We start from the raw sequence: 25,843 nt of genomic DNA on the forward strand, positions 1-25,843 counted from the left end.
TTCTATTTCATATCATTCTAATAATGGCAGCAACTAATTTGATATTTTTCGATGATAGTGCACCTGTACATGTCTGTGTGTCAATTTATCCCTCTAACTAAATCTTATACTAAATCTTATATAATTTATTGTGTTTTGTAGCTTATGGGTGGCTAAGTGGGTGAGACACTGGCTCGCTAGTCTGGAGGTCGTGTGTTCGATCCCTGCATTGGCCGAGAAAGTCCATCAAGATTTTCCGACGTGGTCTCCCCTTTGTCTGTGGTGCAGAGAGTCTGACAGGGGCAGCTGTCTAGTTGTTCGGATGGTACGAAAAACTGAGGTCCCGTTTATACATTGGCGGGCACGTAAAAGATCACCTGGCAGTTGGAATTCGATATAAGAGTAGGCCTTAGTGCCGCTTCCAGGAAGACATTTTCCTCATAGCACACTGCATGGCCCGTCTTCATTAGCCCATTCGGAGCAGAACAGTAAGACTTTAAACCCCATTCCATTCTACATGTTTATTAACAAACGAGACTCATTTGAATAATAATTAAAACATATTTAAATCGGGCGATAAGGCGAATATTAAAATGACAAAACGGCTTTAGTCATCAAATAAACTGTTTTATTGGCAAAAAACAATCCTGCCGGTTGACTAATGAATGCAGGTGTGAAGTTATGTAACTGATTTTACTATAAATATGACGCCAATAATCAACAAACTCCAGTCGTAGCAGACAGATTCCTGACGTTACAACGTTTACAACTTGAAGCAAAACAGAATCCTTGAGTTACAGTACTTTAAAGTTGGTAAAATGTTGCGAATTATTTTGGCATTTTGTTTGTGTTTTCAAGCAGTCATCATTTCAGCTGACACAGCGGAAGGGCAACGTAAGTTTTAAATATTTTAGTAATTGTCAGAATATACAAAAATGTCGCCATTGATCAATATTTATTAAAGATGTATTATGTAAGAGCTAAAACTGGCCATTGTAGGTTTTTATTTTGGTTTCGAAAGTTATATAAACTATTATATAGACATTTATTTACATGTCAAACTTATAAACAACCCTCTAGATCATCGGATGTCGCCATTAATCAGATTTTGCTTAATGTTGACTATTTATTTATTTATTTATTTATTCTTCAAGTCAAGGTTACAACATGACAATAAATTAATGTATTATAATAAGAACTAGTGTCGCATTACACGACTGGGAAAGTGACAACAATAAATACAGATATGTATATGAAAATAAGAACTATGTGCTACATTGTAATGTGGGATGCCATATGAGACAAGCATAGAGAAATATGATAGCTATGGTGTCATGAAGAGACCTTTACTTAGGATAGCCCATAAAGCCTGACGTATATAACATCCGTTGCTTATTTCCAATGGGGTCCAAAGTTGCCAAGGTCGCGTCAGGTCATCATTTGGAGGCAAAATTTAATAAACATGCCATCACAGCATTGTATCACAAATAATAAAATATATTTATGTCTACATGTTATACATCAACCAATTTTATTAATAGTAGATTATCAAACTTGTAGTATCACAGATTAACATGGTATTAACAATAAATACTTCTTGGCTGCAGCTTTAAAGCTGTAAAGTGAATCTAAAGACTTAATATTATTCGGTAAATCGTTCCAGACACTTATGGCGGTATAATAAAATGATGTGAGCTGATCTCTACCCGAGCATTTTGGAACCGCAAAATTGAATAAACTAGATCTTGTGCCATATTGATGAGTATCTCTAACACATTTGAATTTTGATTTAAGGTATGATGGACAATTATTATGAAAAATCTTATGTACGTGATTGAGTTTTAACTCGGTTTTCAACATTAAGTATATTCAAATCAGAATATGAAACATGATCTCTACGTCCTAGCCAATTCACAAATCTAAGAACCTTATTTTGAACAATTTATTTTTAAGTGATTGATTCACACCAGAATACCAGGCTGAGCATGCATAATCAAAGTGGCACTGAATAAGTGCAGAACAAAGTAAATTTTTGTTTTTTTTGCTAAGGCATTTATTATAGCGAAACAGAAATTTCAATCTTGAATTTGCTTTCTTAATAATGCTGTTAACAGTGTCCTCACCAGACAAGTATTTGTCAAAACGTAGACCCAAATATTTAAGATTATCTGTTGCTTTTACGGTATGGTTATTGCAGGTTATTGTAAACTCTTTAATACTTCTTAGTTTACGTTTAGGCCCGAAGAGAATACACTCGGTTTTACCGAGATGGAGCGACAGTTTATTATCGATGAGCCATTCTGAACAGGAATCAAGAGCACAGCCAAGTGTTTGTGAACTTCAACTTAATCCAGTTTAATGCGTTAAATCGCCATTTGCATTTTTTTTTTTTAGAAAATATCTAATTTTTCACATTTTAATTCACTCTAATGCACTCAAATTGGTTATTGCTCGCTTAATTATAAAAAAAAAAACCTCTTAAAATAGATAATCTCCTGGCTTGAATTCAGTCGTATTAAAAAAGAGGTTAATCAAAGATTATGTCTGGCACGGACTTGTTTTGACTATTTCCGGTTTACAATGATTATGTGTCTGCAGGGCTAAATCTATTTGATAAGGCTAGCTCAATTTTCATCATTTTGTCAAGGTCGCTGAGATGTAAATAAAGTTAGGGCACGTGTTTGTTGGCGGGCTTGTAGGTATAAAAATGTGGGGGAGAGGTTGAGTCGTCACATAAGCACTGACCTAGGATGATGAAAATTTGGTTCGTGATATTTCCTAGTTTTATTAAAAATACATAATATAATACATTAGATTTATATACAAAGTTGATTTCGCTGTTTTTTTGGTGTTGGTGACGCTGATGATCTTCCTTAGCTGTCGCTTGTGGTATTCTGGTATTTTTGTTTCTGAAGAAAAAAGAATAAATTTGAGGCTCTCGGCTGAGAGTCACATTATTGTGTTTCCTACTAAGGATTGGATTTTCAGGGCAGTGGTTCTCATCCCTTTTTTTGCCAACAGCACAACTTGGAACAAATGAAAAAATAACGGTACACCTGGCTAAATATATAATATGAAAAATATTTGAATTTTGCAAAATAAAAAGATGGTAAGTCAGACAAAATATAACCGTAGACAGAGATTAGTCCTAGACACCAGTGAATACTCAGCTGGGATCACGTGTTTTTTTTCACATTTCTTTAGTGTGCCGTTCAAAATTTCGTGACACGCTTAGGAAGAGGACTAGTGTTATTTAGTCCAAATTACTGTGCACTAAGTTGTTCAGATTTTTATTTTTAGAATATGCAATTATAAGTTTCTGCGTGAAAATTTCGGGTGATTTTCCTGGGGAACAGTATAGTGTTTTTTGATGATTTTAGATGCACTTGCTGCTGTTGCGCTATATGGAACTACAAAAGGGGCTATTGCGCTAGCCGTATGAATATCCAAACCTGGTGGGACAGTGTTTTTCAATTTGTCAATCCAGATCTTTTCTCTTGTTAGACTAAACACTTTAATTTCATTTGTAGTTTCAATATCGCTCTTAGTCTGTTCTATTGGCGTGACAATGAGATCAGAAATGTCTTGATTTGGTTGGTTGGGGTGAATTGAGACCGGTTTGTCATTTTTCGTGACTATGTCAAATCGGTGACCGCTAATTTTTTTCCCGAAGCGCATTTTGGGTTTCATGTATTGTTTGTCTACATGAAATATAAATTATATTTGAACCGCTGCATGAAAGTTGGTCTAATATTGGGAATTGTGTGCCAGATGTTTTGTTATGGAAATGGTCGGATATGTTTATGATTTAGCATGTTTGACATCTTGGCTATCCACAAGTTTTGGTTTTAACTGCTGATTGCATATTATTTTTCTTCGGTGGCAAGTTCAGCTAAAGTGTTGTTTTTTATACGTCGGAGATAGTGTTTGGAGTATCCCCTTCCTCGTAGTTTGCTAAATACCAGAGTACATATACTATGAAAACGGAGAATCTGAGATTGTATGATGCCGGAGAACGTATGTTTTGGGTGAAAGGACCTTTTGAACAATAATTGATATGTCTCAGTTTCTTTGAAAAATACTTTAGTTTCCAATTGGTGTTGCTACTTTTAAAAACAATAGTGTCAAGGAAATCTATGCTGATTTACATTTGCGGTTAACTTGACTGATGGATGATGATTGTTTAGGATATTGAAAAACGTCCAAAATAATCTGGTAATGTTTTATATAATCTGTTAATATTTTATATAATTTGTTGATATTTTATATAATCTGTTAATATTTTATATAATCTGTTGATATTTTATAATCTGTTAATATTTTATATAATCTGTTGATATTTTATAATCTGTTGATATTTTATAATCTGTTTATATTTTATATAATCTGTTGATATTTTATATAATTTGTTGATGTTTTATGTAATCTGTTGATATTTTATATAATTTGTTGATATTTTATATAATTTATATAATCTGTTGATATTTTATAATCTGTTGGTATTTTATATAATCTGTTGGGGGGGGGGATGGCTGAATGGTTGAATGGTTAGCGTGCGCGCGCTGTATCATAAAGTCTGTCATTGAGTCGACTGGCGTGGTTTCGAATCCCCGGTTGTACGTGGCAAGGAGTAGGGTCGCCTGTGCCTCGTGGGTTTTCTCCGGGTCCTCCGGTTTCCTCCCACTGCTAAAGACCCCTACGCGCAAGCGAATTATTGAAATAAAATTAAACCATATGTTAGTCCCGAAATGACCTAGTTTGTGTCGAGTGGACGTTAAACCCCATTTCTCTCTCTCTCTATAATCTGTTGATATTTTATATAATCTGTTGATATTTTATAATCTGTTGATATTTTATAATCTGTTGATAATTTATAATCTGTTAATATTTTATATAATCTGTTGATATTTTATATTATCTGTTGATATATTATATAATCTGTTGATATTTTATGTTATAATAATGATACTTTAAGGTTTCTTAAAAGAATTTCTGACTGTCTCGCTCTTTAAGATCATGTGATAAGAATCTTCTAATGGTACCTTCAACAAATTCAAATCTTGGAATTTCAGCTTTAATATATACTCTTCAAAAAAAGTAGGGGATATTGAAATGCAAATACCTATGCAGGTTGTGATAGGATAAATAGTCATGGACACTTGGCATGCTTTGAGAGTATGCGATTAGTTAAAGTTTTATATCGTTTAATAGCCAATTGAATTGTCTATCGGATTGTACTAAAAAGTTATGTGACTTTGAAAAATAACGTTTTTTACGATTTCGAGCAATTTTGGAAGCATGTTTCTCGGAAAGCCTCCCAACGATTTTTTAAAAACTTTCTCAATCGAGAGGCTAATGGCTACTCTGTTTGGTGAAACCACTGTATCATTTTTTGAATATCAGGGGTAGCCGAAAAAAGAGATCGAAAATCGAAAACGTTGTATTTTTACGATTTGGAGCATTTTTAGAGGCCTATTTCTCGAAAAGACAATATAATTCTTTTTTGGAACTTCTTCTACAGAGAGGCCTATCGGTAGTGTTATACATAAAACGATTGTACAATAGTCCCAAATTTCAAGAGTAGCAGAACAAAGGGACCGAAAATTGAACACGGCACCTTTCATTGTTAAGCGAAACATAAGTGGGGGATGCAATCTGTACGTTTTGTCAACGTATAGAGCCTATTCAAGAGTGATGATATTTGAACTGAAATTATTTCCACTATGAGTGTTTTTTCTTCTTTCCAAAATATGGGTTTAGTGACCCTGTAACATAAATAGTTTATTGCTGTGTGTAATAATTAGCCTTTGAATTAATATTGTTGCTTCTGTGTCAAAGATATCTTATACCGGTAATCATCTGGACAGAAATCGACGGCTCGCGCTGTTTATAAGAAAGTCCAATTAATTAAGCGATTGCAGTAGTATCGTACAGTGGTATCGAATATTGCACCTGTGATGAAAGGCATGACGTTGTTTGAGCATGGACTCTATCTGTAATTAATATTAAATTTTAATTAGTGACGTCAAATCTTTAACGTGCACGAAACCAGAAAATTGGCGATATTTCATTGAATATTCAATCAATTTTTGAACCAGTTACATATTTGAGTAGCTGACATGAACGCGATTCCGAAGTCTCGTGTACACATTGGTGTGACCGTAAAAGATCCCTTGGCGGTTGGAATTCTATATAAAAGAAGACTAGCGCCGCTGTACGAGCATGTTTAGAGATCATTTCGGGACAAACATATGGTTTACTTTTTTTTATTTCAATAATTCGCTTGCGCGTAGGGATCTTTAGCAGTTGGAGGAAACCGGAGATTACCCACGGGGTTGGACAGGCTTGTCACGTTCAACCGAGGAATCGAAACCTAGCCAGTTGACTCAATGACAGACCATATGATACAGCGCAGTCCCAAAGGCTGTAGCCTACCATGTAAATTCCAGCCAGTATAATGTATCTATATAAGAAACATTTAATCCTACTGGCGATTTACAAATATTGCATGAAGAAATTCAAATCATAAGAACATAAACACGACTAATGCTTAGTATCATATTGATTATAAAAGTATAATGTATATATTGGTTATACTATATATGTCACAAAACAACAATCATTAGATATTAATAATTATTTACTAATTATATAAATCATTTAAGAGGTAGGAGTTATCCATTGTTTAATTTAACAGTTATATAATTACCCTGGTTAGAGAGAGAGAGAGAGAAATGGGGTTTAACGTCCACTCGACACAAACTAGGTCATTTCGGGACTAACATATGCTTTAATTTTATTTCTATAATTCGCTTCCGCGTAGGGGTCTTTAGCATTGGGAGGAAACCGGAGGACCCGGAGAAAACCCACGAGGTTGGACAGGCGACCCTACTCCTTGTCACGTACAACCGGGGATTCGAAACCACGCCAGTCGACTCAATGACAGACTTTATGATACAGCGCGCTCACGCTAACCACTTAGCCATCCAACCCCCCACCCTGGTTAGAAAGGTATGAACAATTAGAGAGAGAGAGAAAAATGAGGTTTAACGTCCACTTGACATAAACTAGGTCATATCGGGACTAACATATGGTTTAATTTTATTTCAATAATTCCCTTGCGCGTAGGGGTCTTTGTTGGTGGGAGGAAACCGGAGGACCCGGAGAAAACCCACGAGGTTGGACAGGCGACCCTACTCCTTGTCACGTACAACCGGGGATTCGAAACCACGCCAGTCGACTCAATGACAGACTTTATGATACAGCGCGCGCGTGTTACCCCCCCCCCCCCGCCGGAATGAAACCACCGTACAACGGTCAAAAGTATCAAGAGTGGCCAAACAAATGGCACTGTATATCGACAAAAGTCCGATAGGGTCATAATCGGAACGTTCTGCATACGTATAATATGGAGAGCTATTTTTCTAAGTGGCAATATGTGAACTAAGGGTGTTCTACTGTTAACCAATATCTGGCACTGGTGCTTCTAGAGTGAAAATATTTCATATCAGTAAAAAACAGTTGCTCCTGAAATTAATATCCCAGTTTTTTGTGTACATGACGTCATCTCTTTATACCATTTAAAATAAATCTCCCTGCTGCAGCTATTTATAAGAAAGTCGCCCCTTTCTGAATATATAGGAAAGTTGAGGTTGATAATTGTGATTTCGGGTTTTATTTGTTATCTGAGACTATAAGACTGTTTTTGTCCCATTCGGAAAACTGTTTTTTGTTGTTTTTTTTATTCCATTTACAATTCGTGTAGATCTCTGAAACTAACAGATAGTGTTCTGAATATTGATTTTTCCCTTGTTTTTAACAATTATTACTTATAACTAGTGCGAAAGTTGTGGACAGACCGTAAGTTGTGTAAATCTTTAACGTGCACGAAAATTGAAAACCGGCCCTAATTATGTGAATTCCCAACCGATTTTCGAAAAAGTTATATTTTTGTACAGCTTGGGATATTGCGGATGCGATAACGGCCGAATTGAAATACCATGTCGTTCTCATTTTTTCTTCAAAATTTGAAAATTTACTAAAATTGTTATTTCTTGGAATTTTGAGTTTTCGCTTACATATTTGGATTGGCGGCGTCTGTTCGATTCTACCGATCTAGGATTATCATGATGTGAATTGTTCAACTCTATTTTTCAATTACCTTCTCTATCGCAATGCGAATACAAAGAACGTGTCAATATCTGAGTTATGTTAGTGTATTGGGTTGTTTTTTTGGGGGGGTGGGGTGTGGGGGAGTGGTGAGGAAAGTCTTTTGTCATGCATCTGGCGATCGTGTGACGCCTTGGCACGGTGAAAGCCTTCAGTCTTGCAAGCAAGTCTAGTGATGATTGTTTTTACTTGAGTATATCTCAGAAACTACTTATCGAATCAATCCGATATCCTTGGTTTTACATAGGAAAGATGGCATGACTTAGAAATTAAATGTATTTCGAACATTCTGCGACAATGTGAAATGTCCGAAATCACCAAAGTTGTTTTTTTTCTAAATATTGCCATAATATTAACAATAATTGCCGGACTTTAACATTTCATACATTTTGACATAGCCAGAGACAAGGAACATAGCTACCTGTCTTTAGATATTTGATTTTGGATGAAACTTCGGAAATATTAGGCGCGAAATTTTGAAAATTTAAATTTTTACAAAAAATTTTTTTATTAATGAATATGTCTTTATGGTATTTTATCCAGGGCTATAGGGTCATCTGATTTGAGCAAAAATATGAACAATTTTTGACTCGGTAATTTGCGTTAGTCGCCATTGGCTAATTCAGTTTTTCGGTCCTAAATTGATTATTTAGTGTTCGATTTGTTTAAAACAAAATTCATATGCTCCTTTTTCCAAAATGTCATTTTTTTGTTACCGATAGAGTTTTCTGTCGGCATCGGAAGCGACATAATTTTAACAAAAACTATAATGTTGACAGTTCGGTACCACAAATATTATTTTTTCAAAATTTGATATTACCAAAAGGATGCGCCATGTGCACAAAACATCGGACTCGGTTTTCTTAATTTCGATTTCGCTTTCGGGCTATTTCAATTAACAGGTGAAAAACGGTATAAAATTAAGCTATTTACAACCCATTGAAAAAAGGTGAAAAAATGAGCTATTCACAACCCATTCAGACTTTTCATATTTTAATATTTTTTTTCGCAACTTTCATAAACTCGTAGCACTAATCCATACGAAGAGAATGTATGTGAAAATTAGTTTGTAATATCAGCGGTTGCCGAGAAATAGGCAATTTTTTCATGCGTCACTTTTCACTTATTTTGCCTGTAAAGGAGTCAATTATTATTCGATTTTCATTTTTTTACCATTCGATGCCTTATGCTAACTTTGACTAGGTCAAACCAATTTAACATTTTCACCGTCAGCGGAAATGACATCATTTGGGAAAAAACTGTATTTTTAGCCTTTAAAAGAGATATTTTATTCAAATGATTCTTATTTGTAATCATTTTAAAATTATGATATTTGATTCAAATCAACAAATAGGATAAACGCGTACGATCATACAGATACCACAAAAGGTTCCTAACCTGTACGGTTGCAGAGAAATAGACCATTTCCTACAAGTCACCATGTGATACCTTATGCCACTTATGATTTCATAGAACTAATTTAACATTTTCATTATCCCCGGAAGTAATGTCATTTTGGCAAAATAATGTATTTTTGGCCCTCAAATCAAACATTTTTTTTGAAGTGAGTTATACTTATTATTATGATCTATATGATCAATACGATCATATAGATGTCCAAAAATTGCTTCTAGCATCTTCCCTTGTCGAGAAACAACCAATTTTTTCAGGATCACTTTTTAAGACTTAAAATTTTTATCCTTTTTAATTTCCCATTAGAAAGTCAGGTAACTTAGCGGTAAGTTAGTAACAGGATCACTTTTTTTACACGTGTAACACATGGTAACAAATGTATAAATAGAATTGATATTGCTGGATTTGGTTGATTCTGCGTCCATTTTATAACAAGTCTGCAATGTTTATGTGGAAATCTGTTTATCGGTTTCATTGGTACTGGAAGTGATATGAGTTCAAGGTTAACGTGGCACTTAAAGTGATATAAGTTCAAGGGTAACGTAGCACCGGTGAAACCCGTCATTACTGTTCCGCAGTTCTAGTTTTTGTTGTTTTTAGTTATTTCCACATCTACTGAACAATATATATTCAGCCTCTACATGCCAGTCTCATTCTAGGATTTCCTTTTTTTAAAGTTGTGTATGTACAGTAGGCCAATTCTTAACTGCAGGTAGCGTAATGATCCAGAATCTGAATCCTCATAGAAATTTAATTTTATTTGTAAGACATGCTTACAATCATTAGATAACTTTGGCGGCGGTACTGAAACGTCACTATTCGACTCGTTCTTACATTTCCTACCCATGGTGATAATATAATTTGAAATAAAATAATAATATACAATCGGGAAAACCTGTATATTTTATATGCGGTATGAAGCCACAGTAAATAAAATTCAGTTATCAATGCGCGCATTCTAATGTGACCTTGAGAGTAAAGACTACATCAACTTCCGAGGCGAAAAGTCGACCGCACGACAGCAAACCAAAATCATAGGTCGCTAATATCGGATCACGCGGCTAAGTGGGTAAAACGCTGGTTCGCTAGCCTGGAGATCGGGTGTTCGATCCCTGCATTGGCAAAGAAAGTTCATTCAGATTTTCCGGCGTGGTTTCCCCTTGTCAGTGATGCAGGATGGAGGGCCTAACAAGGATAGCTGTCTAGTCGTTCGGATGGGACGAAAAATCGAGGACCCGTGTACACATTTGCGTGCACGTAAAAGATCCCTTGGCAGTAGGTCGTAGCGCCGCTGCCCGGGCAAAATTTCCCTCCTAGCACACTGTATGCCGTCTTCATTAGCCCAGGTTAGGAGCAGAACAGTAGGACGTTAAATCACATTTCATTTCATTTCATTTCAATACCAGACTTTATCATACAGACTATTTTGTTAACTCGCATTGCATTTATTAAGACTACAACCACTTCCGAGGCGAAACTCCGAAAGTCGTCAGAACGACAACGAGCCAAAATGATAGGTCGCTAATAGCGCGTGTGTTTATTTCCTAATTTCTACTTTTCGAGTTGCATTATGGCTTGGTATGCATATTCGCGCCTCCTTACTGACATCAATAAATACAAAGGTAGACAAGAAGGTACACAAGCCAAAATGTAAGTCGAAAATAAGAAATTAGGAAAAAACGAGGGGCGCTATTATCGCAGTGTATTATTTCTTAATTTCCTATTTTCGAGTCGATTTTGGCGTGCTGTCACCTCACATTTTGTCGTAACTTCTACTTTTCGACTTTCGTGTTTTGAAGGGACAAAAAGTTGAAAATATGAATGGTAAAGGATGAAAACAAAGTTTGAAAAGGTTAAATCACTCAAAAATCTAACTTAGCAATACTTTAATTGTTCATGAATAATGTTTTTAAAGGTAAGTCTTATCATGTATGGTGAAATTTTCTACACATCTATCAACTCTTAAAGCCGTAAAAATCTATTGTTTACAGTAATATTTATATTTTTGTTTGTTACATCAACTTTAGAAAATTCCGTTCATTATTTTTTAAATTTGATACATGTATATTATTAACAATTATTAGTACTGACAGGCGTTTGATAAAAAAAACATCAAGCAAACCCAGTTCCGCATATAATCTTTGTCTGTACTCTTGTCAGTGGTGCAGGACGGAGGGACTGACAAGGCAGCTATCTAGTCATTCGGATGGTACGAAAAACCGAGTTACATTGTACACATTGACTCCTTTGCATTTGGAATTCGATATAAGAGTTGATCGTAGCGCCGCTGTCCAGTCAAAATTTCCGCCATAGCACACTGTATGGCGTTTTACCGTCTTTATTAGCCCAGTCAGGGCAGACAGCAGTCACAGCAACCCTCCCCCAGGTTTTTTTTATCAATTATTGTCCAATGTTTTAGGGAAGGCACCATTGGTTGCAACAATCTGAATAATATCCAACTACAACTTCCGTAAAGTGGAAGAGAGGATTGAATCGATTGGGTGATGAAAAGTGGAAGAGAGGATTGAATCGATTGGGTGATGAAAATATACAAATTCCGTCAAAACCCCGGACTATTGCCTTAGGAATATGGTATTTCCCTGCTGTAACACCCACTCTAATCTTTTTTTGTTACAGCTGAATGTGTTCCTGATCAACCATGGTGTACCGGAATCGAAAAGGTCTATTGTGATACTTTCAACTGTCCTTATGAGTGCGGTATATGCAGGGGTAAGCACGTGCATGTCTCTTCTTATTTATTAAAGGGTGGGAGACGGGGGAAAGGGTGGTAAGGCATGCGTGTTGTTATATCATAAGGTCTGCCATTCAGTCAAGTGATATGGTTTCGATTCCCCGCTTGTACGTGACTGTCCAAAATCGGCGGTTCCTCGAAAAGTTAAAGACCCCTGCGCACAAGCGTAATATTCAGATAAAATTGAACCATATGTTAGTCCCGAAAGAACTACAGGAGTTTTTCCGGCGACCTTCACAAATCCAAAAAGGTTCTATTCGTTGCGCGATAATGTTGCAGTAACATCTCAACGAAACTCTTGATCTACGATGTTTCGTCAAATGTTCAATAACAGACCAACATTGACGGAAAGCATTCATACATAGTAATCCTGGTACCTTTTGTTTCCATTTCCGTGTAGCTTGATCACAAGGGTACTTCACTACAAGTAACCTCTGATTTGGTACAATACTTATTATTAAATTAACCTGGATAATCCCAATGTAAGGCAGTTTAAGTCCATTTGCTGCACGAATAGTGAGAAATGAAGTTTCATGAAGGTCATCTGAAGATTTCAAATATTTCTCATAAAATGACTGTACGATGGTTGAAACTTGAGATCCGGTATCAAATAATAATCTGCAAGTTGCATCCTCATTTTCAACTTCAACCTCATGTAGTTTCGTCCTTTTTCTATATTTTAGTGGAGCCAGTTAAAGTGTAACGGGGCACCGGTGAAACCCGTCATCACTGCATCGCAGTTCTTGGCGGTTATACATGATCACAATGACGGTTTTGAAAACCTATTATTTTTTTTTTTCTGGAAGTTAAATTTCTGGGTCCCGGCGACTGCAGTTCGGGTCTGCACGAGTGGGCTTTCGGTTTCAAACCCATATAAATAGGGTTATAGCGGGACACTTGCAATGACAGGAATAAACGCGTTTGTGGCCGTCTAATTTTCAAAATTGTATCGAAGGGTGTGGGGGGGGGGGCATAAATCCCGTCGCCATGCCTCGAGCCTTTGGGGCAGGATTTATTTTCAGGTAATCCATTCTTCTCCGAAAGCCCCGTCGCCACTCCCGGCATCAAAACTTAATGATCGAGCCAGTACGCCTGTTAACATGCCACATGAGAGAACATAATCCTTGTTTCGAATTTGATATTAATTAATCTTATATATATATTTGATAACGATGTTTTTTGTCTAATATTCGAATTAATAGTCGCCTGACGGGGTTCCGATTCCCGGATTGTACGCGACAAGGAGTAGGGTCGCCTGTCTAACATCGTGGGTTTTCTCCAGGTCCTCCGGTTTCTTTCCAGGTAAAGACGCCGACGCGACAAACGAATTATTGAATTAAAATTGAACCATGTTATAGTCCCGAAATGACCTAGTTTGTGTCGAGTCGACGTTAAACCTCTCTCTCCAACTACACCAACTTAAATTTTAAATCACCATCAAAAAACTACACAGTTCGATTGTTAATGTATTATTAATAATTCAAAAATATCTTTTCTTCGTACATTGTTCAACATACATTATGGTGCGCAATATATTTATTTCTCTATGAGACTAACAATATTATATGCCATTATAATCACACCGATGTCCGCTGGTACTGGGTGTAGGTGTAGAAAAGAAATCAATATTAATGTTTATATCGAGCTCAACTTGAAACAAATCACCTCAAACGTCGATCTTTTCATATCCAGGCAAACTTGTATTTTAATTGTCACTGTAGTATTATAAACAGTAGTATTAAGAAATTTGAGGGCGTGCAACATATTGTTAAAAAAAAAATAATAACTAAGCGTACACATGTTAAATTCAATGTCCATTTGCGCGTACAAAAGAAAACGAAGAGTCCCGAATACGAAAATTAAAAATTTGTGTCACTAGTTTCAGATCAATTTGTTGAGATTTTAATGTGACCAGGTACCTTAACACTTTGTGACAAAAAAACCTGCGGCTGCAACGCGACATGGCTGGTCAAAATATCAACAATATGAAAACAAACTTTCAAAAGGTTAAATCATTTAAAAATCTAACTAAGCAATACTTTAATTGTTCATGAATAATGTTTTAAAGGTAAGTCTTATCAGGTATGTTAAAATAAGCCTCAAATATAGTTTGTTTATTGCATATTTTTCTGTACGTGGATCACCCTGTATTGCTGTAAATACTAATACTTTTTTTTAATTTGCTTTATTATTAACAGTTATTAGTACTGAAAGACGTTTGATAAAAAAGACATCAAGCAAACCCTGTTCCGCATAGAATCTTTGTCTGTACCCTTGTCAGTGGTTCAGGACGGAGGGACTGACAAGGCAGCTGTCTAGTCGTTCAGATAGGACGAAAAACCGAGTTACCGTGTACACATTGACTCCTTGGCATTTGGAATTCGATATAAGAGTAGGCCGTAGCGCCGCTGTCCGGGCAAAATTTCTGTCATAGCACACTGTACGGCGTTTGCCCGTCTTTATTAGCCCCAGGCAGGGCAGACAGCAGTCACAGCAACCCTCCCCCAGGGTTTTTTTATCAATTATTGTCCAATGTTTTAGGGAAGGCACCATTGGTTGCAACAATCTGAATAGTATCCAACTACAACTTCCGTAGAATAGAGGAGAGGATTGAATAGATTTGGGTGATGAAAACAGACAATCTCCGTCAAAACCCCGGACTATTGCCTCAGGAGTATGGTATTTCCCTGATGTAACACCCACTCTAATCTGTTTTTGTTACAGCTGAATGTGATCCTGATGAACCATGGTGTAGTCAAATCGAAAAACTCCATTGTAATAGCTCCATAAGAGTTAAAAAAGACTGTCCTTATTTATGCGGTGTATGCCAGGGTAAGCATATTAATGTCTCTTCTTATTTATTAAAGGGTGGGGGTGGTAAGGCATGCGTGTTGTTATATCATAAGGTCTACCATTCTCTCAAGTGATATGGTTTCGATTCCCCGCTTGTACGTGACTAGGAGTAGAGTGACTGTCCAAAATCAGGGGTTCCTCCAAATGTTAAAGACCCCTGCCCACAAGCGTAATATTCAGATAAAATTGAACCATATGTTAGTCCCGAAAGAACTACAGGAGTTTTTCCGGCGACCTTCACTAATCCAAAAAGGTTCTTTTCGTTGTGCGATAACGTTGCTACGATGTTTCGTCAAATGTTCAATAACAGACCAACAATGACGGAAAGCATTCATACATAGTAATCCTGGTACCTCTTGTTTCCATTTCCGTGTAGCTGGATCACAAGGGTACTTCACTACAAATATACAACTGGCGGTAGTTTTTACTTTGATGTCCATAGCAGTTATATCTCATAACAACCTGTCATCACATCATCATAGGTTGATATATTCGTTCATATCAACCGCTGATGACGTCATGACAGGTTGATATTTCACAACAACCGCTAATGACATCATCTCAGGTCAATATATTCGGCTCATATCAACCGCTGATGACGTAGATGATCGAAATAATACAAAAAAACACAGAAATAAATTTTTATTCTTTTGACAATTAAAATTTGTTATGGTACAGTTTCTAACATTCAGGACCGAAATAGACGGCGTACTTATCGACATACATGTATTTAGATCGGTTATCCATGTCTAAGACATCTTTCAGAATTTTCTTTTCGTCCACATTGCGATTATTTCTCCAAACACTACAAGACTTGAAAGTATTTATCGCCCAAGAGTTCCTTTGTAAAGTATTTTTGGGTACAGTCCACTTAAAACAGTCGGTCAAATCCTTCTCTGAACATACCGAAAACCTTCAATCATGGTTCACTGTCAGAATTCTTGGAAAATAATGCCTTTTGGTCCAAATTTTCTGCAGGCTTTGGATAGATCCTCATCGATATTTGCATTCACATCTATTCCATCGTCAATATGTTGGCTAAAAAGGATTGATTATTCGTCTGACTTCGTATTACTATCCATTTTGTTTTTGCTTTCAATTCAATAGTCCAAAATGGCGACGTATAAACAAAAACATGCACGTAATTGCACGTGATTACTTCGGTAATTTTCGCTATTTGGCGGAAACTATCGAGCAATTATCCAATCGTTGTTGCCTATTAAATTTAAGGGTGAAATGGCGTTGTATATGTCGGATATATCCTATACGTAACCTCTGATTTGGTGCAATGCTTATTGTTAAATTTACCTGGATAATCCCAATGTAAGGCAGTTTAAGTCTATTTGCTACACGAACAGTGAGAAATGAAGTTTCATGAAGGTCATCTGAAGATTTCAAATATTTCTCATAAAATGACTGTACGATGGTTGAAACTTGAGATCCGGTATCAAATAAAAATCTGCAAGTTGCATCCTTATTTTCAACTTCAACCTCATGTAGTTTCGTCCTTTTTCTATATTTTAGTGGCGCCAGTTAAAGTGTAACGGGGCACCGGTGAAACCCGTCATCACTGCATCGCAGTTCTTGGCGGTTATATTTGATCACAGTGACGGTTTTGAAAACTTATTATTTATTTTTTTTTCTGGAAGTTACATTTCTGGGTCCCGGCGACTGCAGTTCAGGTCTGCATCGAGTGGGCTTTCGGTTTCAAAAACATATAAATAGGGTTGTAGCGGGACACATTTTCAAAATTGTATCGAAGGGTGGGGGCATATATCTCGTCGCCATGCCTCAAGCCTATGGGGCAGGATTTATTTTCAGGTAATCCATCCCTTCCCCGAAAGCCCCGTCGCACTCCCGGCATCAAACCTTAATGTTCGAGTCCGTGCGCCTATTAACATGCCACCCGAGAGAACATAATCCTTGTTTCGAATTTGATGTTAATTGATCTTAACTCCAGTATGTCAAAGGGGAATTATGTATTTATAACGTGAATGTTCATCTTCGACTATTAAGCTTCTGAGAGAATAATTTTATTATTCTGTTCTCTTTGGCTTCCAGCAACTGTTCATTGATGAAATCCAATTTATATATTGGTGCTACCTTGAATTTGCCCTTTCCACAGGTTTCTTGGCACTAATGTAAAAGTTATTTAGATATAGATTATTGCACCCAAATATTAGTATTTTTGGGGATATATATATAAGAAACAATGTATAAAACGATCTAATTCTCAATGCATTAAAATGGCCTGACGATTCGTTTGATAACGATGAAAGTACTAGACAAAAAAAATAATTTTAGTGTTTTTTTCTCTAATATTCGAATTAATAGTCGCCTGACGGGGTTTCGATTCCCGGTTTGTACGTGACAAGGAGTAGGGTCGCCTGTCCAACCTCGTGGGTTTTCTCCAGGTCCTCCGGTTTCTTCCCAGGTAAAGACGCCGACGCGACAAACGAATTATTGAATTAAAATTGAACCATGTTATAGTCCCGAAATGACCTAGTTTGTGTCGAGTCGACGTTAAACCTCTCTCTCCAACTACACCAACTTAAATTTTAAATCACCATAAAAAAAACTACACAGTTCGATTGTTAATGTATTATTAATAATTCAAAAATATCTTTTCTTCGTACATTGTTCAACATACATTATGTTGCGCAATATATTCATTTCTCTATGAGACTAACAATATTATATGCCATTATAATCACACCGATGTCCGCGGGTACTGGGTGTAGAAAAGAAATCAATGTTCATGTTTATATCGAGCTCAACTTTAAACAATTCATCTCAAACGTCGATCTTTTCATATCCAGGCAAACTTGTATTTTAATTGTCACTGTAGTATTATAAACAGTATTATTAAGAAATTTGAGGGCGTGCGACATATTGGTAAAAGAAACCCCAACAAATAACTAAGCGTTTGCGCATGCGTACACATGTTAAATTTAATGGCCATTTGCGTGTACAAAAGAAAACGAAGAGTCCCGAACGCGGAAATTAAAAATTTGCTTCACTAGTTTCAGATCAATTTGTTGAGATTTTAATGTGACCAGGGACCTTAACTCTTTGTGACAAAAAAAAACCTGCCGCTACAACGCGGCATGGCTGGACAAAATTTCAACACGATGAAAACAAACTTTCAAAAGGTTAAGTCACTCAAAAATCTAACTTAGTAATACTTTAAGTGTTCATGAATAATGTTTTTAAAGGTAAATCTTATCATGTATGTTAAAATAAGCCTCAAATATAGTTTGTTTATTGCATATTTTTCTGTACGTGGATCACCCTGTATTGCTGTAAATACTAATACTTTTTTTTAATTTGCTTTATTATTAACAGTTATTAGTACTGAAAGACGTTTGATAAAAAAGACATCAAGCAAACCGAGTTCCGCATCGAATCTTTGTCTGTACCCTTGTCAGTGGTGCAGGACGGAGGGACTGACAAGGCAGCTGTCTAGTCGTTCGGATAGGACGAAAAACCGAGTTACCATGTACATATTGACTCCTTGGCATTTGGAATTTGATGTAAGAGTAGGCCAAAGCACCGTAGGCCGGGGAAAATTTCCGTCATAGCACACTGTATGGCGTATGCCCGTCTTTATTAGCGCAGTCGGGGCAGACAGGAGCCACAGCACCACTCCCCAGGTTTCTTTTTATCAATTGTCCAATGTTTTAGGCAAGGCACCAGTGGTTGCAACAATCTGAATAGTATCCAACTACAACTTGCGTAAAATGGAGGAGAGGATTGAATAGATTGGGTGATGAAAATAGACAAACTCCGTCAAAGCCCCGTCTATTGCCTCAGGAATATGGTATTTCCCATTTGTAACACACCCACTATAATCTGATTTTGTTACAGTTAATTGTGTTCCTGATAAAACATGGTGTAGTCGAATCGACAAAATGTATTGTGATAGCTCCAGAAGCGTTAAAATAAACTGTCTTCATAAGTGCGGTGTATGCAAGGGCAAGGGTAAGCATATTAATGTCTCTTCTTATTTATTAAAGGGTGGGGGAGAGGGGTGGGGTGGTAAGGCATGCGTGTTGTTATATCATAAGGTCTGCCATTCAGTCAAGTGATATGGTTTTGATTCCCGCTTGTACGTGACTAGGAATAGAGTGACTGTCGAAAATCGGGGGTTCCTCCAAAAGTTAAAGACCCCTGCGCACAAGCGTAATATTCAGATAAACTTGAACCATATGTTAGTCCCGAAAGAACTACAGGAGTTTTTCCGGCGAACTTCACAAATCCATGAAGGGTCTTTTCGTTGCGCGATAACGTTGCAGTAACATCTCAACGAAACTCTTGATCTACGATGTTTCGTCAAATGTTCAATAACAGACCAACAATGACGGATAGCATTCATACCTAGTAATCCTGGTACTTCACTACAAGTAACCTCTGGTTTGGTACAATTATAATACTATGGGGTCTATTTACTGTAGATGTTACCTAAGTTCTGTAGAGGTGTTCTGGTTCATGTTTTGTCATCGTTAGCTAGTACCACTGACAACACGAAATAGGCTAACAAGAATGTGTCTGGTGGTATAAAGTCGGGCAATGACATCATAGTCTGATAATCCAAATATGGTAATCCCATGTGTTAGAATCGTGGTGCCAAATAAGTACACTGTGTTGAGATCTAGGGTAGCATCTTTGCACCTGACCAATCCGGTAAAGGAAGCACCTGGTCAATTTCCCGGGGCTCGATACATGACTCATGCACGTAACCTCTTTATAACGAACGTGCGCGGTTGAATTTCCTTTAGATATCACTGAGACCGTTCCCGGGGGAAGGTCGATTATACCAAAAGCCTCCTAGGCTGGGAAACAAACATCGTTCGGATTAGAGCACCCTGTTAAGTCGTAGGAGAGCCATATGATGTTAGGGGGTACGTCAGTAAACTTGTCCTTACGAAATGGTAATCGTAATCTAGTAAACACAAGCTCGGGAAAGAGAACTCATATTTAATATCATAGCTGTGTACGTAGTTTCCTGTATTATGGATGTTATAAAGATATAAAAACATAGTTAACGTAAAAAGTGTTCCAGTCTTAATTTAACATTGGAAATAGTTATCATGATGTGAAGTCGAAGAAATTCCTAGACGATAGTATCACGGGCCGTTGTCTGGAAGTTCCTGATTACACATCTGTCGGGCCGTAGTGTCACACAATGCTTCTAAATATTATTAAATTAACCTATTAATATGCCACCCGAGAGAACATAATCCTTGTCGCAATTATCCCTTCCCCATTTTACAACTTCCTTAATTGGACTGAATGATACAAATTTAGCCCTAGTTAACAGTGATTTAAGGTTTTTATATTGTCTTTTTGACGGTATAAACGTTTGTGCATCAATAAGTTTTTTTCATTTTTTTTTATCTTGTTGAAGTAGTGGAAAATGTGTTTTAATTACGCTGGAAAAATTAGGATTGTGAGGATTAAAGGTGGTGGCAAATGCAATTATATTGTGATTTGTATCTTTTATCTTTACCTGCCTTAATTCCGTTAACGGTATTTTACTAGCCCTTCGAATTCCGTCATTAATTAATGTGGAGGGATATTTGCGGGGTAGCAGAAATTCTCTCAATTCCTGTAGTCTTTGAAATTTAGTTACCTTGTTAAACACGACGGTACAGATACGCCTAGCCAATTTATATTTGACAGTGGAAAAGAATTTTTTGTCAATGAAAGTATGAACTGTAAAGTAACTCATGTATTATATGTCATAAAATGTAGTGGCTGTGCCGATCTTTAAATCGGTTGCACGAACAAGTTACAAAACAGAGTAACGGTTCATAGACAACATATCAGGGAACCAAATTTAAGGAAGGTCCCTTTAAGTGAGCACCTTGATATCTTCGGTAAGGGCGAGTTCAAAATATACCGTTTCTTTAAGATGCCGTATTCAGATCCCATGAAATTGAGATTGAAGGAACAATATTTTATTGGGGTACTCCCACTGTGCCAGTTTTTAATCCCTGGATTATCGGATTTTAATTAACAGCCTTAATTGGCTTAATCAAGTGGGCCAATTTTATGGCGTAGAGGACTGTGTTCAACAGATAATTCGTTCAGCATATGGCATGTAAACTGTGTTCATCTTATTTTATCATGATAATAAGCAATTTTTTGTTAAAACTTACCTAAGTGGTGAAACCCGTTCAGAGGACACTATATATATGGAACCACTGTCAACAACATTGATCTGACAGATATCACAAGATGGCAAACGTTCAAGTAGATGTTAGTTTCATACCAAATGCTCAGGGTGGCCAAAATCTGGTGTATAGAGGGCATAAATTTAGAATTCGAACGAGGAAAGGGGATAGGGTCCATTGGAGATGCTGTAAGACTACTTGTCCATCGACCATCAATACCCTCGACAACCTGATCACCACATACAGAGATTGCCACAACCACCCGGCCAACAACGATAAGATTGCGATGGACAAGTTCCTTGCCAACTTAAAGGATCTTATAAAGGCTGACCATCGACCAGTACCAACACTCTATCAGGAAGAACTTACAAGTAAGTTATCAAACAATTTGCATTTCAAATTAATATTCAAGCTTATATCAATTTATCATGAATTTATTTCACAAATTTATATTAATTTATTACAAGTTTATATCAATTTATTACAAGTTTATATTAAGTTATTACAAGTTTATATCAATATTTATTCCATTCACCAAATGTTACATTTAGTTCTTATTTTCGTTTTTTGTTTTGTTTCAAGAGTTAGTCGAGAGGACTTCGTGCAACATGTTCCCTTATTTCACTCCGCAGAATCTTCCCTGTACCGATCGAGAGCGAAGACGCTGCCATGTCTTCCGAAGTTCAGGAACAACATCAACTTACCTGAAGAATACCAGAAGACAACAGACGGCGAAGACTTCCTCCTCCACACAGAAAACTACAACAAATTGATGATCTTTGCCACTTTGGACAACCTGAGACAACTAGCAGCAGCGGATACATACTTATGTGATGGTACTTTCAGCAGCTGTCCATCACTCTTTTATCAGATGTACACCATTCATGCATCTGTACACAACAAGATTGTTCCACTGGTCTACGCTCTGCTACCAGACAAGAAACAGTCGACTTACATGCAACTATTCACCATCATAGATGAGAAGGCTGCACAATACAACATCAATCTGCGCCCTGGTGTGATGCTGCCCTGAACGCCACTGCCAGCGTCTTCGACTGCCAACTAAAGGGCTGCATATTCCATTTTCGACAGGCAATCTGGTAGGAGCACAGAGATCCGGTCTGCAGGTAAATATACATGTAACCATACTGGTATACTACATTAAAACCAACGTATATATTCAATATTCCTTTATGGCACTATTCAAATGTACAAGCATTGGAAAGAAGTAATTATACATTGTAAATGATTCATACTGTTTTGCAGCACTGTGAACTAATTTATCTATTTATTAATTTCAGGTGGCTTTTGCAGAAAATCCAATGGTTTAAAATTTGATTGTCCGCAGAGCAGCAGCTCTTCCACTGGTACGACAAAGAGACATAGACGATTACTGGCTGAATGCTCTAGAAGAATCTGATTTGGAATATCCCGGAGTACGCGAGTTTACCGATTACGTGACTGAGCAGTGGGTGGAAGGAGGTGAGCGAGATATGTGGAACCATTTTCAGACAACTGGCCCACGCAAAACCAACAACGTTGAAGGGTGGCATTCGAAAATGAACAAACTGGTAACCAGCCACCCCAACATATTTCGTTTTATCCATCTAATCAAGCAAGAACAGGCATTCGTCGCTGTAACTCTGAAACAGCTTGCTGCTGGTGCCTCTAGCAAACCCAGAAAAAGGAAGTACCGGCACTTGGAAGACAGACTGGTAACTAAAAAGCGGTGCCTCCATGAAGGGCATCACACCGTCATCGAGTACGGGGATGCTGTCTCCCATTTAGTTGGATTGTAAGATGTATTTTGTTGAAGATGTATTATTAATAGGAAAATGTGTGATTAAATAAAATGTTTAAATGATAACTTGTACATTATATGCTAACAAATTTAAATATTGTATTTTAGCATAATAATGTGTAAAAAAAGGTAGATTTAAAATGGAATAAAATATTAACTTAAACTGTTAATCCTCTGGTAAACTCTTAACCCTTAATCCTAACTAATCCCCACTGTTGTATCGTTAATTATTTGATTAATCCCTAAACAATAAAACTGGCACAGTGGGAGTAAATCATTTTATTGACAAGTTTAAACCCAAATTAAACATTTCAAAATAATTACTTATTGTTATTGTATATCTTGACAAGCTCAGACGAAACATGTAGACAATTAAACAATAGTACTTTCTTTAGATATGTTTAACTTTATATTTATATATATATATATATATTTTAAAAAAGAAAAATGTATAAAAGATCTAATTCTCAACGCATTAAAATGGCCTGACGATTCGTTTGATAACGATGAAAGTACTAGCCAAAAAAATTAATTTTTAGTGTTTTTTTCTCTAATATTCGAATTAACAGTCGCCTGACGGGGTTTCGATTCCCGGGTTGTACGTGACGAGGAGTAGGGTCGCCTGTCCAACCTCGTGGAATTATTGAATTAAAATTGAACCATGTTATAGTCCCGAAATGACCTAGTTTGTGTCGAGTCGACGTTAAACCTCTCTCTCCAACTACACCAACTTAAATTTTAAATCACCATCAAAAAACTACACAGTTCGATTGTTAATGTATTATTAATAATTCAAAAATATCTTTTCTTCGTACATTGTTCAACATACATTATGATGCGCAATATATTCATTTCTCTATGAGACTAACAATATTATATGCCATTATAAACAAACCGATGTCCGCTGGTACTGGGTGTAGAAAAGAAATCAATGTTCATGTTTATATCAGGCTCAACTTTAAACAATTCGTGTCAAACGTCGATCTTTTCATATCCAGGCAAACTTGTATTTTAATTGTCACTGTAGTATTATAAACAGTAGTATTAAGAAATTTGAGGGCGTGCAACATATTGTTAAAAAAATAATAATAACTAAGCGTTTGCGCATGCGTACACATGTTAAATTTAATGGCCATTTGCGTGTACAAAAGAAAACGAAGAGTCCCAAACACGGAAATTAAAAAATTTGCTTCACTAGTTTCAGATCAATTTGTTGAGATTTTAATGTGACCAGGGACCTTAACTCTTTGTGACAAAAAAAACCCTGCCGCTGCAACGCGGCATGGTTGGTCAAAATTTCAACACGATGAAAACAAAGTTTGAAAAGGTTAAATCACTCAAAAATCTCACTTAGCAATACTTTAATTGTTCATGAATAATATAATGTTTTTAAATGTAAGTCTTATCATGTATGGTAAAATAAGCCTCAAATATTGTTTGTTTATTGCATATTTTTCTGTACGTGGATCACTCTATATTGCTATAAATACTAATAGATAGACATCGCACGTGAAATTTTCTACACATCTATCAACTCTTAAAGCCGTAAAAATCTATTGTTTACAGTAATATTAATTTATATTTTTTTTTTGTTACATCGGCTTTAGAAAATTCCGTTCATTTTTCTTTAAATTTGCTATATTATTAACAGTTATTAGTACTGAAAGGCGTTTGATAAAAAAGACATCAAGCAAACCCAGTTCCGCATAGAATCGTTGCCTGTACCCTTGTCAGGGGTGCAGGACGGAGGGACTGACAAGGCAGCTGTCTAGTCGTTCGGATAGGACGAAAACCCGAGTTACCGTGTACACATTGACTCCTTGGCATTTGGAATTCGATATAAGAGTAGGCCGTAGCACCGCGGTCCGGGCAAAATTTCCGTCATAGCACACTGTACGGCGTTTGCCCGTCTTTATTAGCCCCAGTCAGGGCAGACAGTAGTCACAGCACCCCCCCCCCCCCCCAGGTTTTTTTTATCAATTATTGTCCAATGTTTTAGGAAAGGCACCATTGGTTGCAACAATCTGAATATATCCAACTACAACTTCCGTAGAATTGAGGAGAGGATGGAATAGATTGGGTGATGAAAACAGACAATCTCCGTCAAAACCCCGGACTATTGCCTCAGGAGTATGGTATTTCCCTGATGTAACACCCACTCTAATCTGTTTTTGTTACAGCTGAATGTGATCCTGATGAAACATGGTGTAGTCAAATCGAAAAACTCCATTGTAATAGCTCCATAAGAGTTAAAACCCCGGATTATTGCCTCAGGAATATGGTATTTCTGTTTTTGTTACAGTTGAATGTGATCCTGATAAAACATGGTGTAGTCTAATCGAACAACACCATTGTGATATTGTCAACAGCTATAAAAAAGACTGTGGTTTTAGGTGTGGTGTATGCAAGGGTAAGCATATTAATGTTTCAGCAGCCTTAAAAAAAAATGTCCTTATAAGTGCGGGGTATGCGAGGGTAAGCATATTTATGTCTCTTCTTATTTATTAAAGGGTGGGGGAGAGGGGTGGGGGTGGTAAGGCATGCGTGTTGTTATATCATAAGGTCTGCCATTCAGTCAAGTGGTTTAGATTCCCCACCTGTACGTGAATAGGAGTAGAGTGACTGTCCAGAATCGGGGGTTCCTCCAAAAGTTAAAGACCCCCGCGCACAAGCGTAATATTCAGATAAAATTGAACCATA

The 25,843-nt window shown here is 36.8% G+C and overlaps 1 long non-coding RNA gene across 1 annotated transcript in view; it reads left to right on the forward strand.

Moving 5' to 3' along the window:
• Positions 1 to 724: 724 nt before the first annotated feature.
• LOC126816243 (uncharacterized) overlaps positions 725 to 25,843 on the forward strand; it is a 28,812-nt gene continuing 3,693 nt past the window's right edge. Inside the window, exons 1-5 of the long non-coding RNA XR_007678279.2 lie at positions 725 to 873; positions 12,199 to 12,291; positions 15,038 to 15,145; positions 19,034 to 19,147; positions 25,446 to 25,553. This is a non-coding gene — a long non-coding RNA (uncharacterized LOC126816243). The remainder of the gene's footprint in view (positions 874 to 12,198; positions 12,292 to 15,037; positions 15,146 to 19,033; positions 19,148 to 25,445; positions 25,554 to 25,843) is intronic.

This window comes from Patella vulgata, chromosome 3, assembly GCF_932274485.2.
Source record: "Patella vulgata chromosome 3, xgPatVulg1.2, whole genome shotgun sequence".
NCBI lineage: Eukaryota > Metazoa > Mollusca > Gastropoda > Patellidae > Patella > Patella vulgata.